Source organism: Scyliorhinus torazame, chromosome 12, assembly GCF_047496885.1.
Source record: "Scyliorhinus torazame isolate Kashiwa2021f chromosome 12, sScyTor2.1, whole genome shotgun sequence".
Taxonomy (NCBI): domain Eukaryota; kingdom Metazoa; phylum Chordata; class Chondrichthyes; order Carcharhiniformes; family Scyliorhinidae; genus Scyliorhinus; species Scyliorhinus torazame.
Window position 1 is genome coordinate 206,590,521 of NC_092718.1, and position 12,911 is coordinate 206,603,431.

At 47.6% G+C, this 12,911-nt stretch overlaps 1 long non-coding RNA gene across 2 annotated transcripts in view; it reads right to left on the bottom strand.

Annotated features, from left to right (window-relative positions):
* LOC140386915 (uncharacterized) overlaps positions 1-11,708 on the bottom strand; it is a 62,463-nt gene extending 50,755 nt beyond the window's left edge. For both annotated transcript variants that reach the window (XR_011933709.1, XR_011933708.1), the window contains exons 1-2: positions 11,653-11,708; positions 7,603-7,652 (exon numbers count right to left, since the gene is read on the bottom strand). This is a non-coding gene — a long non-coding RNA (uncharacterized lncRNA). The remainder of the gene's footprint in view (positions 1-7,602; positions 7,653-11,652) is intronic.
* Positions 11,709-12,911: the final 1,203 nt, after the last annotated feature.

Sequence of the window (12,911 nt, forward strand, 5' to 3'; positions counted from 1 at the left end):
CAGAAGTACATCCCTGGTGTTGTACTCTAGCCCTCTCGACATGAATGCCAGCAATGCATTTGCCTTCCTAACAGCCGACTGAACCTGCACATTAATCTTAAGAGAATCTTGAACAAGGACTCCCAAGTCCCTTTGTGCTTCTGATTTCCTAAGCATTTCCCCATTTAGAAAATAATCTATGTCTCCATTTCTCCTTCCAAAGTGCATAACCTCAAACTTTTCCACATTGTATTGCATCTGTCATTACTTTGCCCACTCTCCTAGCCTGTCCAAATCCTTCTGCAGCCCCCCTGCTTCCACAATACTACCTGTCCCTCTACAGATCTTTGTATCATCTGCAAACTGAGCAAGAGTGCCTTCAGTTCCTTCTTCCAGATCATTAATGTATATTGTGAAAAGTTATGGTCCCAGCACAGACCCCTGAGGCACACCACTAGTCACCGGCTGCCATCCTGAAAAAGACCCCTTTATCCCCACTCTTTGCCTTATGCCAGTCAGCCAATCCTCTATCCATGCCAGGATCTTACCCTCAACACCATGGGCTCTCAACATATTTAGCAGTCTCCTATAGCACCTTGTCTAAAGCGATAAAAGTAACTGATTAAACTTTCTAACCTTGTGTTTCAGAAGATGATTATTTGCATTTCTCCTGGACTATCACCTCAGTCATAAATCAACAATGTTTCTGCGAAAGTGCAGGGTAAGAACAAAGTACAATGATGAACATTGAAGACGGAGAATTGGGATTTTAAGCGCCCGTGTGTTCTTTCTGTGTGAGTGTAGGTCCACATTTTGACTATTTTAGATTCTATATTTTTTGGAAATGTATTGGGAATGTGCTGCTAAATTTTATTTGGCTGTGTGGTAATTGTGGCTTGATCGGTGGCTCTCTCACCTCTGAATCAGAAAATTCCAGATTAATGTTCCACTCCAGAATCTGAGTGCAAAAAATGAAGGCTGACATTTCAGTTTGGTGCTGAGGGAGTGCAACACTGTCGGAGTTGCTGTGTCTCGGTTGAGATGTTAAGCTGAGGCACCTTACTCCCCCGTTTACATACACAGGGAATTTCACGGCACTGTTCGGAAAACGGGTGGGCTGGAGGGGTGGGGTGTGGCAGGAGGTGTGTGGGGACAGTGGGGATGGTTATTCCTGGCGTCCTTGCCAATTTCTATCTCTCAACATCACAAAGCAGATCATCTGGTCATTGTCAGATTGCTGTTTGTGGGAGCTTGCTGTGCATAAATTGACTGCTATATTTTCTGCATGTCAACAGTGACTACGCTTCAAAAGTACTTAATTGACTGTAAACGTTTGGACCATTCTGTTGGCGTAAAAAGTGCACGTCTTTCTTTTTTATGTTGGGGAATTTTTTTTTGCCCTCCAACCTTCTCGTGCCTTCTCCTGAGGGTTTTGATTGTACATGTATCTGTACAATTGCTGATATGGTGAGATTTAAGTAAGATAAGAAGAGGTTCATGTGGGACATAAAACACTTGCACAGACCTGTTGAAAAAAAGATAGACTTTCATTTAAAAAGTTCTTTTCGCAACCACCAAGCTTATAGCTAATTAAGCACTTTTGAAGCGTAAGGTGCGATTCAGAGGCCTTGTCATGCCTTAATTGGTCTTGGGATGACGCTGTTGAATCTCGCGAGAGGCCTCTCGTGAGATTCATCAAGTTCGAAACGTCTTCTGAAATTCAATGAGATTTCACAACACGTTGCAATCTGGATCTTGTCCTTACTGGGCGTGATCCAGATCAGCGTATTTAATTGAGCCATTAGTCCCCCGGGACTCAACAACCGTGCCTGCGAGACCTTGACAGGGCCCACAAATGTGGACCAGTTGGAACAAAACCTGGAGGCTCTCCCAGGCCATAGAAGACCCTTGGGTGGTCGACGTCAGGGCAGTGTGGGACCCTAGCTCTCCCTCTGGCACCCAGGCAACTTGACACTGCCAGTCTGGCACCCTGGCAGTGCCTAGGTGGCATTGCCAGGCTGGCAGGGCATGGAACTGCCAAGGTGCCTGGGTGCCAGGTTGGCACCGCCAGGATGAGGCCTAGGGGGACCTTACCAGATAGAGGCGAAATGAGGGGGTATTTAGGGGCCTCCCCAAAGTTGGGGAGGAGGGAGGGTGGTGAGGGGGGGGGGGGGCTCAAAAATGAGGGGCCTGAAAGTGGAGGGAAAAGATGAGAGTAGCCAGACAAAATGGCAGCCCAATCTGCAAGGAGCCTTTCCCTCTGTCTGCGACCTCGGAGTAACAACGTGCAGAAGTTAACAAGGGGCATCTCGCTCGTTTCCCCTGAAGAAATGTCGGTTGTCGCACCGGTCGATATTCAACAAGGTTGCTCCGCAGCCATAACACAAACCCGGGCTACCTTGAAGAGTCGACGGTCAGACAACAATCTGATTGGCCAGCAGCTCTCGCAGTCCCTACAGTGCCAGAGCCAAGTAGTGGACGTTGCCAGGACTACAAGTGGGCTTCGGAATTAAGACAGCCTGGCGTCCAGGCCCAGGTATACATTGAGTTTTGGCTGGGGAGGGATCAGGGCGCCTCGGGAGTGGGGGTTTGAGGCGGAGAGGGGTGGGGGGGGGGGGCGACGTGTAGGGTGGCTTTTGGAGCCCAAGAGCAGAGGACCAAAGTGGGGAGTAACATCCTTAATGGAGCGTGCCCCGTGATGCACACAGGTTACCCGCTGAATGATGTTCCCCCCCTTCTATCTCTCTGTTTCAATAATGTGGTTTAACGAACAACCTTCTGACCCCCGTCTGTCTGCCCACATCAGTTGTATTGTGACGAGGGCAATGTAATGTTTTGGTCAATTAGCTTGTTAACAATTATTAATATTTTAAATTATTTTTAAAAGATTGTGGGCGGGCCAGTGATTTTGGTAGTGGGCGAGCCACCCGTTATATTTTATGTGACCGTAACATGGCAGAATTCAATATTCAATTTGAAGGTGAGAAACGTGGGCCAGAAACAACTGTGCTACACATAAATAAGGGTCATTTTAAAGGAATGAGGGCAGAGTTGGTTGGAGTGGACTGGGAAAGGAGAAATCCTCACCAATTTCCCCTAATACTCCCAACATCATGCTATGCCCTTCACCCAACCCCCATTGCCCCTCATGCCCTTATATCAATTACTCTTGTTGAGCATAGAGACTCTGGGGGTGTTGATGCCATAGCCTCTGGCCACAGCTGGTGGGTGGAGTGCCATACCAGTGCATTGTTGGCATGTGGGCAAGAAGTGGCATGGGGAGTGTGTGGAATTGAGGAGGGGCGAGGTGAGGAGAACTTCCATTAGGAAAAGCTGTAAGTGGAACTCAAGGTCTAGTTGGTAGTTTTAGGCGACAGCACCACCTGGATATGTGTGATGGTAAAGGCTGGACAATTTATCTAGGATCCCCAAGTGTAGCCAGTGTAGTACACCTGGCATCGAAAAGTCCAGCAATCACGAGCCTACATTGTGGAATATGAAAAGAATGCCATTGGGAGTAAGCTTGGGAAGTGAATCTTTGAAAGAGTCTGCAGCTTCTGTCAGCGGGAATATGTCATGTCGACCTTAGAGTCTTGATCAAATTGCCAGAGATGCTAACTCAGATAGTCAACTACTTTTATTTCACACCATTAACCCTTTCACCACACAGTTAAAGGCTATCCAGGGTTTTAATCTGTTTAGCTGGATCAGTCCTACACTGGAGCAATATAAAATCTCTCTCTGATTTTGTCCCCTCCCTTCCTGAAGGCATTGGCTTGTGTACCTGTTCAGGGGTCTGTGGAGACACTGCCTGGGAGTGAAGCTCCTCACTTAAACTTGCCTTTCATTCAGTTTGATATTCCCACTGCTTCTAGCTGAACATCTATCTTCAAGAATCGCTCTGAATGTACTTTGACACCTTGGGCTTTTGGGGGCCTACCATTGCTCAGAAAGAATAACATTAAACTACAGAGCTCAAAGAGATATTTTGAGGCGATGTGCAACATTTAAGATGGTCAGGGGTTGGTGGTGGTGGTGGTGGGGGGAGGCGGGCGGGGGGGGGGGGCGGTTAGTGCGAGGGGACACATGTACATTGAAGACCTCAACAAATTAAAGATTTATGAATCTCAACCCCCTCTACTTTTGAAGGGTAATTCTTACAGGAAATCTCAAACTAAAGTTTAACTTCTTACAGATTTTTTGACAGCTGGATTTTGTACGATAAAAGAGACATACATTGTAAAATGTTGAAGACTGTCATCTGAAATCGCAGTGGATATTCTCTTTGCCAAGACTAAGTATTATTAAGTTGACAAGACAAGGAATGAAGCCATATTAAAATAACCAGACTGACAAAGCGCTCTTACAATAAAGCTCAAATCTGCCAGCTGTATTATGAGCCATTACATTCTGACAAGCGCATGATCTGAAACAAAATCATTTTAACAGCTCTTGGCCCAAGCCTGGGACAGCAGCGAGGACGCTGATGTTAAGTAGATTTGTCAGCGGTGGTTGTGATGGGATTTTGTGTGCTCGGCAAACAGGGAGGATTTATCCCTGTGTCGCTTTGCAGAGAGATAGGCAGTAACTTCAGGATTTCACCTCATACAATTTGGAAGCTTCCTCCCGAATGATTTTTCACTTGCTTCAATTGCTGAACCACGTACTTGAAACCCACGGGTTCAGGCTGGATTTACAGCTGGTGACATTCTGTCGTGTCTGACTTTGATTTTAATTTACAAAAAATAGCAACAGTTGTAGGAACTACAGGGGACCAAGTGTAAATGCAGAATCTCTGTCCGCACCCACCCACCATTTTCCTTCCTCCCTTTACTATCTTGTAATGAAGACACTAATGATGTGAGCATTGATTTGTCTGAAAACGGGATCCTTAACTGTATGAATCAGTAACTATTCTGTCCTTTCCTGCTCTCCTGAAGGTGCTGACTCTGGCTGGAGCCCAGTTGTACATATAGCTCTCAGATCGCTAATTTGATCCCAGCCTTCTAGAACACTAACCCATCATCTTTTCAGTAGAGTAGCTGTTTGTAAGTAAGTCCGCCAGCCTGGAACATGCTTCCCTCACTTGTGTCGAAAAATTCATTCTCATTTCCCCGAAATTTGCCTTTCACAATCTGAGCCCTGTGCCCGCTAGGCTTTTCTGCAAACGTTCTTTTGGTTTTACCTTTTCTATTCTGTTAGTATACCTCATATAGCATATCTTATTAAGGAGAGATGAAGAATGCCCTGAATTGTACAGCACAGGTGTCCATTCAGCCCATCACATCGCTGCTGGCACTTTGAAAGAACGACCAAATTAATCCTACTCCTCAGATTGGCATATGATTTGTCTACATCTCCCAAGGTGAGGCAGTGTCTTTGTGGCAATGTCACCTGACTAGGAATTCAGACCAGGGTTCAAATGCCACCTTGGCAGCTAGTGGAATTTAAATCTGGTCAATAAATCTGGAATTTAAAAATTAGTCTCAGCGATAATGACCATGAAACCATTGCCGATTATTGTAAAAGCCCATCTGGTTCACTCATGCTCTCTAGGGAAGGAAATGCCATCCTTTCCTGGTCTGGCCTACACGCGACTCCAGATATCACGGCAATGTGGTTGGCTCTTAACTGCCCTCTGAAATGGCCTCACAAGTCACTCGCTTGTACCAAACCGCTATGAATTCTACAAACAGGAATGAAACCAACATCAGCCTGACATAGTCATACTCCCGGAATCATACTTTACAGACATCGCCACCCCAGAGGTGGCGGTACTGTGATATACAGACAGGCAGGAGAGAGTTTCCCTGGGAATTCTCAATATCAACTCTGGACCATATGAAGTCTCATCACATTAGGTCAAGGAAACCCCCTGCTGGTTACCGCCTACCCCGGCCCCCTTCTCCAGCTGAGGAATTGGGACTCCCTCATGTTGAACGCAACTTGGAGAAAGCACTGAGGATGGCAAATGCGCAGGATGTACTCTGGGTAGGGGACATCAGGCTTAACTTTCAGGCTTAATTTTTAAAATAAATTGAAAGTACCCAATTCATTTTTTTTCCAATTGAGTGGCAATTTAGCGTGGCCAATCCCTCTAACCTGCACATCTTTAGGTTGTGGAGGTAAGACCCATGCAGACACGGGGAGAATGTGCAAACTCCACACGGACAATGACCTGGGGCTGGGTTTGCACCCGGATCCTTGGCTCTATTCTCAGGCTTAGGTATGGGATACTACTACCACTCTGCATTGGTGGTGGAGGAGTAAATGCTTGTAGATGGGGTACCAATGAAGCAGGCTGCTTTTTTCGGGATGGTGTCAAGCTTCTTGCACTTACTCAGGCAAGTGGAGAGTATTCCATCCTGACTTGTGCCTTCTAGACGGTGAACAGGCTTTGGGAAGTCAGGAGGTGAGTTAATCATTTCAGGATTAGGGCAGCACGGTAGCACAAGTGGATAGCACTGTGGCTTCACAGCGCCAGGATCCCAGGTTCGAATCCCCGCTGGGTCACTGTCTGTGCGGAGTCCGCACGTTCTCCCCATGTCTACGTGGGTTTCCTCCGGGTGCTGCGGTTTCCTCCCACATTCCAAAGACGTGCAGGTTAGGTGGATTGGCCATGATAAATTTCCCTTAGTGACCAAAAAGGTTGGGAGGGGTTATTGGGTTACGGGGATAGGGTGGAAGTGAGGGCTTAACTGGGTCGGTGCAGACTCGATAGGCCGAATGGCCTCCTTCTGCACTGTATGTTCTATGATTCCTAACCTCGGACCTGCTCTTGTAGTCACAGTACTATCACGAGGTACCTGCTCAGCAGTAACCTGCTCCCCTGACCCTCAGTTTGATCCGCCAGCTCCTGACCTCATTGCAGTCTTGGTCCAAACAGGGACAAAAGAGGTGAGGTGAGAGTGACTGCCCTGGACGTCAAGGCGGCATTTGACCAGAATCAGTGGGGATACTCTCTGCTGGTTGGAGTCATACCTTGCACAAAGGAAGACGGTTATGGTGGTTGAAGGTCAATCATTTCAGCCCCAGAACATCATTCAGGGTAGTCTCCTAGGCCCAACTATCTCCAGCTTCTTCATCAATTACCTTCTCTCCATCAGAAGGTCAGAAGTGGGGACCTTCGCTGATGATTGCATAATGTTCAGCATGATTTCTCGGACACTGAACCATGTCTATATGTAGCAAGACCTGGACAATATCCAGGCTTGGGCTGATGAGTGGCCATCTCCAACAAGAGAGAATCTAACCATCACCCCTTGCTTTCAACGGCATTACCATTTCTGAATCCGCAACTGTCAACACCCTTAGGATTACCATTGATCAGGAACTGGACCCGTCATGTGAATACTGTGGCTACAAGAGCAGGTCAGAGACTGGGGGCTCTGCAGAGAGTAATTCACCTCCTAACTCTCCAAAGCTTGTCACCATCTACAAGGGTGACCTGCCCACCCTCCAACGACCCCTGAATAGAGGGACCCCCCCCTTGAGACCTATTATCTAATGGAACCCCCACCCCCCACCCCCCAACCAGTTACCCCAGAAAAGAGGCCCCTGTCTGGAAAGAAGAGAGCAGTCCATACAGGGGCAGTGAAAAAAAAATACAGTTCTAACACTCACCTGGGCGTACTCCTGATGGCACAGGCAGAGGAAGCACCATATGTCCATTCCTAGAAAGAGAAAAGCATTGACCTGTGTTTAAACCCCTCAGCTGCAAACTATTCATTCATTTCTTGAAGCCTTGCTTCATTCATCTTCCTTCATGGATGAGGAACTCTGAGTGCGGTGACCACAATGTTTACAAACATCAACCACTTCAAAGAGAGTTAAGTGCTGTCAATTTCCAGCTCAGCACTTCAAAGTCATTTAAACATGAAGGGGGTGTTTGGGATTCACTTAACTCTCTTTGTTCCTCACCTCTGTGGCACCCACCAACCCCCACGTGGGTGACCGCCCTGTCCTTGACCACACCAGTCACCTCCAGGGCATGCTCCTTGAAGGAGGTGAATCCGGCACCCCTCCACCAGTCTGGGCTCTCTCCCGGTGATTATGGGAGAGCTTTTCCTGAGGAGACACAGAGGGGGCATCGTTAGCCACACACGTGGTTCACAGTGGTGGGAAAGGGGCGGTGGAGGGAAGGTTGGAGGGTTGAAGGGGGAGGGGTGTGGAGGGAGGGTTGGGGGTCTCATGGAGATTTGGGGGGTGGATACTCTCTTTGGGGGGGGGGGGGCTTTGGTGTCTACTCACTCATGCTGCCCGGTGTAGGTCGTTGACCTTCTTCCTGCACTGGAGACGAGCCCTCCTGGTCACACTCCCCGAGCTGACAGCTGCCGCCACCTCATCCCAGGCAGCACTGGCTGCCCTGTGGCTGACCCTCAGGAACCCTCGGGGGAACAGGACATCCCTCCTGGCCTCCACTGCATCAAGGAGCCTCCCCAGGTCAGCGTCCCCGAATCTTGGGGCTAGTCCCCTCGGCGCCATTGTTGCGAGCTGGCTGGGGTTGGCCAAGCAAGTGCAGCTTGAGTGTTGCTCGACCTTGTTAGCGGGGGGGCTGACGAGCGCGGTCCCGGCGAATCAGCTGGTGAGCCATCATTTGCGGAGAGAGGCCTGAGTGGCCTCTTTAAGTGGCCCAATTAACGTTGAATTGCGTTGCCGGCCTCGCTGTGCCGAGCGCCGGGAAGCTCGCGGCAATTCCACTCGCGACCACATTAGGCATAGGAGAATTTTGACTGCATTCTTTCAACTGGGTCCTCAGCTTTGTAGCCCGTGTAAAAACTGGCTGACAGCAGGTCATATTTCTTTGCTCAGGCTTTCCCTATTTCCATTAATTATCCCGTGGTCTGCAGGATACAGTCCCCATCCTCACAGCATGTGTTGCTAAACACTTTCAGCAGAAGAATGTGGCTCTTATCTTGCCTTGACGCCACGGAAACAGTAAAAGAGCCAAATTGCCCCAGGAGCTCCACAGCGCCGCCTGCTCCTCCATCAGCACACCATGTGACCTCTCTCCTAATTAGCTTGTTTCATTCTGGAGACTATTTGGGGGAAAATGCTTGGTAATGAACAGCATGATTTGATTTTGAAAAGGTCAAAAGAGAATGCAACTCACAGATGATTTAAATCACCAGACTAAATGAAAATACAAGGCTGATTTAATTTATGATATACATAATTCAACAGGAACACAACACCAACAAAACTAATTTCTCTATAAAAGTCAAGGTCATTCAACAATAATACCCCTGGAATGCTGCCAGGATCTAGTTGCGTACTTATATGTGAGAGTGTGTGCTTAGACCTCCTGCTGAAAATTAAAGGTTTTCCTGTGGTTAACATGCACAGTAGCCCGTGAGTGAACTTTAGGAGCGACAGCTGACCTAATAGACACAAGAAGTGAAGATGAACCAGTGACCTTTAAAGGCCAAAACATTTGGTAATTTCTTCTTTTAAATGTCCATTTATGAAGAACCATTCACGGGGGGAATTCAGAATTTCCGTTTCACCTAACAAGCAGGGGTTTTGGGACTTGTGGGTGGAAACCGGAGCATCCGGAGGAAACCCACGCAGACACAGGGAGAACGTGCAGACTCCACCCAGACAGTGACCCAAGCCGGGAATAGAATCTGGGTCACTGGGGCTGTGAAGCAATAGTGCTAACCACTGTGCTACTGTGTGGCCGAAATTGTCATTGAGTCAAAAAAAATCATAAAATGCTGTAGTTTAAAAAAAAATCAATTTAAAGTACACATTTCTTTTTTTCCCATTAAGGGGCAATTTAGCATGGCCAATCCTCCCACCCTGCACATCTTTGGGTTGTGGGAGTGAGACCCACGCAGACATGAGGAGAATGTGCAAACTCCACACAGAAAGTGACCCGGGGCCGGGATCGAACTGTGAGGCAGCAGTGCTAACCACTGCGCCACTGTGCTGCCCCCTAAAATACTGTAATGAAAACATAGATACTGAAAATTGTCTCCAGGTTGGGCAGCATATGGAGAGAAAGTTTTCATAAAAGGTCATCTCAACCTAGGGCAGCACGGTGGCGCAGTGCTTAGCACTGCTGCCTCACAGCGTTGAGGTCCCAGGTTCGATCCCGGCCCTGGGTCACTGTCTGTGTGGAGTTTGCACATTCTCCCCGTGTTTGCGTGGGTTTCGCCTCCACAACCCAAAGATGTGCAGGCTAGGCGGATTGGCCACGCTAAATTGCCCCTTAATTGGAAAAAATGAATTGGGTACTCTAGGTTTATAAAAAAAAGGTAATCTCAACCTGCAACATTAATCCTGGCGGAATCACCCCTTCTACCTTAAGTTCCATATTGGGACCAGAAAGTCGGAGTGATTCCTGATGCGGAAATGTGGATGAACTGCTATTCCCAGTCCCACCTCATTATTTATGTATACGTGCTGTTCACGGCGGGTCTCACAGCGGAGCGTGCAGGAAGTGCCATATCTAAAAGTCACCTGGACAGCCAATCATTAACAGCGCCAGGATCCTGGAAACAAAGCTGAGCAGCAGAATGCTGCCCCCGAGGCTTAGCGATGCCTCCTTGGAGCATCTCTTCCAGGCTGTTGAGGAAAGGGGGGACCTGTTTCCAAGGGATTGCAGTAGGAGAACCAGCTGACTAACCATGACAGCCTGCAAGGTGGTCACCAGTGGGGTCCAGAGGAGGACTGCCCTCCAGTGCAGGGAATGGATGAACGATCTCATCTGCTCCGCTAGGTAAAATAAACTTCTATTCTCTCAACTCACATCATCATTCGATATGTGTTTCCATCATGGAGCATGGGCATCACGATCAAGGCCAGCATTTGTGTTGCCCATCTCTAAATGCCTTTGAGCAGATGATGGACTGCTGCCTTATTGAACCGTTGCAGTCCATGTGCAAGGTAATAGCCGCAATCAATGCCGCCTACGTTTGGGGAGTTATGAATGAATAGCTTTTACGGACATTACCTGAGAGTGGGCCAAATGGTTGCACATCCAAATCACAATTACCAGGTCACTCCTTATCAATTCTTTAAGTATATCTTTTCTAAATTTAAAAGTGGTATTAATGATGAATATTTATTTGCAGGACTCCAGTGTTGAATGGTGTGAAGGATCTGTTCAGACATGGTTCTCTCTTGGATGCTGTGCTCCTATTCAGTCTTTGCCTTGTTCCTGCGTTACCACACTGCCCTGGACATCACCTACCATAATGCTCATCAGCTGCAGAGTTTCCTTCAGGAAATCAGAGCCAATCACTCAGGCATCACCCATCTGCACAGCATTGGAAAGTCAGTCGATGGTAAGGCTGAAGGAAAACTAATTGCGAGTCAACAGTAGACTCCGCATTCTATATTAGGTGCTTCTGCTGATGTAAAACATATGTGTACCGGCGCTGAAAAGCAAGGTTTAAGATTATAGATAAGCTTTTTAGCAAGGGACCTGCAGATACAGTCAAGGAGGAAAAAGGCAAAAGAAAAGGTTTGGATTCAAATAGCACCTTTCACAACCCATTGGACGTCTCAAAGCATTTTATAGCCAAAGACGTACTTTTGAAGGATGATCATGGTTGTAATTAAGAAACGCAGCCGCCATTTGCACAGCACGATCCCACAAACAGCAGTCTGGTAATGTCTAGATAAACCCAAGAAGAGGATAAAGGGTAAAAAGAAAGGAATGTTTACCTTGATCAGAAACGTGTTCAAGCATTTTTTTGACGATTAGATGGCGACCCGTCGACCTGTTGAGGAGCGACATAAAGCCAGCTGTCAAATCACTGTCACCTATTTTACATTGACACACAAACAAAAACAACTTGCGTTTATAGAGCAGATTTAACACAGTAAAACATTCCAAGGTGCTTCCCAGGAGCATTGCCAAACAAAAGTTGACACTGAGCCGCCGAAGGACTTGTAAGAACAGATGACCTGAAAGCTTAGTCAAGGAGGTATGGAGTGTCTGAAAGGAGGAGAAAGATGGGTAGGGAGGTGGAGAGGTATAGGAAGGGAGTTCCAAAGCAGAGATCGACCCTCCCATTTTAGCTCGACTTAGTTAAGATAGCCAACCTTCAGAGGAGTATCAAGCAAACACTGGGAGCAATTTTGAGTCCACGTTAGCCATCAGTACAGCAGCGGTCCTGCTCCTCAAGGGATCTCCCTCAGAGGACGTTAGGCTTCTCGGCCCAGCCTTGGCTCCGGCAGGCTGTATCCGTTCACGCTGATTGTGCTTGAGTTAGTCCTGCAATTCTAGGGTGGAGTGTAGGCTGGGTCAGACGGTGACGAAGGCTGGCATGAATGGGCTGTGAGTGGGGGCGGGAATGTGAGGAGCAGATTATCTAAAAGGGGGGGGGGGACAATTCCGGTGGTGCCATGACAAGTGTTGCCAATCTGGGAGGTGGCTGGGTGAGTGGTCGCTGTGGAGGTATGATGGGTGTGCGAAGGGGTGTAGTGGAAGCCATTAATTGGAGGCAGACATATCCTGGCTACGCAAAGAAGGTCAGGGAGCTGGGAGGGATTTTCCTTAGTTTTCCAACCAGAATCAACACTGTAGAAAAATATGGCAAGGTTTCTGCCCTTTATGTGCTAATATGCCAGAATGCAAGTTCATACCTGTTTGAAAAGATCACCTCTGATAAGCTCTCTCACTGACTCTGAAGTAAATTGCACGATGCTTTCTGCAAGGTTCTATGCGTATTAATAGCTATAGGGTACATCCTTCACAAATAGAGAAAAGTATGAGGGACAAAGGACAGAGTTTGTTTATATTAGCAAGGCTCCAGCTTTAGACAAACATTTGAACGTGCTGAAGATTGCTTGCTTTCTCCAGTGGTGGCTATGGCAAGTCAGCTCTGCTGAGGAGTTCCATAGGCAGGTGCAATACTAAGATTCTATACAAGTTTAAACACAGAGAAGCAGTAGGCAATAGAGGCTGTGTTTGCGAAAGG